This window comes from Octopus bimaculoides, chromosome 20 (genome assembly GCF_001194135.2).
Source record: "Octopus bimaculoides isolate UCB-OBI-ISO-001 chromosome 20, ASM119413v2, whole genome shotgun sequence".
NCBI lineage: Eukaryota > Metazoa > Mollusca > Cephalopoda > Octopoda > Octopodidae > Octopus > Octopus bimaculoides.
In genome coordinates, this window is record NC_069000.1 from 24,141,405 (window position 1) to 24,145,318 (window position 3,914).

General features: G+C 34.7%; 1 protein-coding gene across 2 annotated transcripts in view; it reads right to left on the reverse strand.

Annotated features, from left to right (window-relative positions):
• LOC106879452 (myb-like protein U) overlaps nucleotides 1-3,914 on the reverse strand; it is a 66,335-nt gene that overhangs the window by 53,369 nt on the left and 9,052 nt on the right. The window contains exon 2 of one of the 2 annotated variants that reach the window (XM_052975245.1): nucleotides 2,921-2,989. The exons of the other annotated variant lie outside the window; for it this stretch is intronic. The gene's annotated coding sequence lies outside the window, so the exon portion shown is untranslated. The remainder of the gene's footprint in view (nucleotides 1-2,920; nucleotides 2,990-3,914) is intronic. 2 annotated transcript variants of the gene reach the window in all.

The window sequence follows — 3,914 nt, forward strand, 5'->3', positions numbered from 1 at the left end:
TATATATATATATGCCCCAACTCTTCGAAATGCCTGTGTTAGAATGGGGGCAGCTGATGAAGGAAAATGTTCTCTATGTGGCCTGTGTGTTTTCTGTACTCTGGTTATTATTATTTTTTTGTCTACGTTTCGTTTGCAACATCCTGTACCCAGATATGCACTTATATATACAGGTAGATGTAGGTATGCACATACCTGTACGTATATATGCATATACTCATTTATTATTTGTTATATATATATATATATATATACATACACAGGGTTGGCTAAAAGTCACCATCAAAACCATTTAATTCCAAGATTAAAACAAAAAATTATTTTATATGAGACTTCGCTAATAAATAGACAAATGTTGGAAAAAGATAATGATGATTTTAACTCTCAGTATTCAATTATTAAACATTCGTAATTGGAATGAATAATTGAATACTAAGTATTAATGGAATTTTAATTTACTGTCGGGTGACTTTTGGTCAACCCTGTATATACCCACATATATACATACATATATATAAACACATAAAAATATATACATAAATATAGATACATATATACATACATCATATACATAAATACATATATACACACATCACATATATATATATATATATATATATAATTCCATTATCAGAGTCGGCCATTGTATTTTATTTTAGACTTGAGCTGCCCTCTTTTGTGTTTCTTGCCAGGATGTGGGTTCATCAGATATATCAAATGAAAATTTGTCTAAGTGTTCTTTGACATCTACTGCTGTTCATTTGATGCTTTGTAACAACCATAATTCAGAGCAGTTGAGAACGAATTTTTCTCCATAGGTGCAACATGGTTTCCATTTTCCATGCCCTAAATTATATATCCAACCAGTCAACTGCCTGCACATTGCTGCCATCGCTATAATATGCACATGGGATGATGCATCATCACTCATGGTTTCAGAGGTCAAGCATCAACACTAACTTTAAGATTACAATACTCCCTGGTCTTGCAGATTTTGACTATAATCTATTAAGGGTCAATAGCAGAGTGCTTGAAATTTATCAGCATTGAACTACATGTTGCTTTTTTCAGCTCACTTGTATATTGCATTCAGATCTTTCTGTAGTTGTAGGTATCATCAGGGTCCTCAATTGCTTGTGATACTTTTATACCATCAGCATAGCTAGTGAGAGTGACTGACTGTATGACTGAAGACATGTCTGAGAGAGCCATTGTGAGTTGTAGTGGTCCAAGTATTGTTCCCTGAAGGACTCCACTTACTATTGATATCTCCTCAGAGAGAGCACCATTGGCTGCAACTGCCTGACTCCTAGCTTTTAAAAAGTCAACCAGCCACTCCCCTAGTTTTCCAACAATACTAAGATTATGCACTCTGTGACATATCCCATGACTGACTTTGAAGACCTTGGCAAAAATGAGATATATCACATGCATATTTGAATGGTTAAGCTGTTGTTTCAGTATCCAGTCATGTCATAATGCTGTAGTAGCTGTGCAAGGCAGCTCTTTCCCGGAGGGAAGCCATCCTGTATATTAGTGAGCAAACTAGTTTTTTCTAGGAATCTGATCAGCTTCCTTCTGACAATGTGTTCTGTGGCTTTGTTGACATGCGAAGTCAGAAAGATAGGTCTGTAATTCTTAGCAGCTGCTTCACTCCCTCATTCATAAAGAGTGCATATTATACCATCTTTTACAGTTTGAGAAGCTTACCATATGCAAGGAAGCTCTGGAAAAGTATCTGCAGTGGTTTCGTGAGGATTTTCTTGCACGTCTTTAAAAGAATAATTTTTAAAAAATCAGGGCCTATTGCGGAGTTCAAGTCCATTACATCACTGGCCAATATTACATCCTTTTCTTTTATGTAGATGCAATTAATGGTTGTCTCTTCTCCCTGTGTATCTCATCAAATATGATTATTGGTGTATTTCTCAGTGGAGAGGTGAAAACACTTTGAAATTGTTATATATACATACATATATGTGTGTGTGTATGTGTGTACAGACAGACAGGCATGCACACACACACACACACAAACACGTGGTGTGTAGGGAATTTAAGAACAATTATCATTATAGTATTCTTTTCAAAGCAATTAAAAGATTTTTATTTCTTTCAATTCCAATAGATAAAATGCTAACACAAGAAATAAAAAAAACATGCAGTCATTGTTGTCCATATGTGTGGAACACAACTACTTAGGAATTGTGAACTTTGTAAATGCAAGTCTCTGGTGGTGGGGGTGTTTAAACTATATCAAAAATAAAATTAATATTCTAAATATTCAGACACTACAAGCATATCACAATTCATCCAACAGGTTCAGCATATTGATGATGATTCCGAAAAATCAATGAAGGTCATGGCCAAAGAATTTCAAGTGTCCAAATGAACTATCAGAACTATGGTGCAGAAGGACATTCAAAATAAGTCATATCTACTGATCTACTGAGGAGAAGCCAATTCATGTCTGCCAAGAAACAAGGGAGCTGATCTATTCTAAGAGGTTACTCAACAAGGTTCAAAACCCTTATGAGCATGGTATGCTTTGATTCTTCTTTGACGAGAAAAACTTTGATCAGAACCAAAAGTCTAATAGGAAACTTTTGTGAAGATCTTTTGGATCTATCAAGAATGATGCACACTAAATTTCCAGCAACTATTATGATTTTTGGAGTGGTAAGTAACAAAAGTCATTACATGCCATCACATCTTTCTATGGGATCTGAGAATTAATGCTGCTGATTCTATTAAGGTGCTGGAAACAGTTGCTAAGCTCTGGATAGATGAAGTACACAGTAGAAAGCTATATACATGTTTCGGTAAGGCTCAGCACCTTCTCACAAAGCCCATGTAACTTAAGAATGGATGTCAGACAATCTTTACAACCATGCTACACCAAACTTGTGACTTCCAAACTCACCAGATTTAAATTCCATTGACTATCCTCATAACATAACTTCAACTGAAAGTCATCATTGCCAGATGATGCCTGAAATGAATAATAGATGTCAATAATTCTGATCCCACATGAAGCAGTTATTAAAGCAGAAGGCAGATTCATAGAATAATCTTATAAGAAAGCTTATAAAGAGCACATGCACAATTTTCATTAAAAAGCATTTTGTTTTTTGCTAGGTTAGACATTTATTAAATTACCAAATATGTTGTCAAATATCTCTCATACCCTGTATAAAATACACACACACACACACACAATAAATAAATAATTTGAGTTTAAAAGTTCAAAGTGGAGTAAACCTTTCATATCCCACCAAACAGATAACAACACCTTAGGGAATAAAATATATATTTTTGCTCTTGATAAAATGTAAATTCGATTTTTTCTAGTATATAGGTGTAAATGCATTATTAGGCTCGTGTAGCTTTGGTCTTCATATGGGTAAGTAGAAATATTTGTATGTTTATGCTTAAACTTATTGTACTGATGATAGTAGGTTGTTTTTCATAACATTCAGCTTCAAATTGTTCAATACACAATAAACCGAAAGATCTTATTTATTATTTTTCAACTGCCCATTTACAACCTGTGCTGAAGAAGTAGTAAGGTGGTTTTTAGAGCCATTTACTCTCTATATCTAGTGTTTTGGAGCGGGTAATCCACTCCCTATAATACAATTATGTATATAATATAAATTTAGTATATACACACACACACACACACACATATATATATATATATATACGACGGGCTTCTTTCAGTTTCTGTCTACCAAATCCACTCACAAGACTTTGATCGGCCCGAGGCTATAGTAGAAGACACTTGCCCAAGGTGCCACGCAGAGTGACTGAACCCAGAACCATGTGGTTGGTAAACAAGCTACTTACCACACAGCCACTCCCGCACATATATATATATATATATGCACACACACACACATCATCATCATCATCAT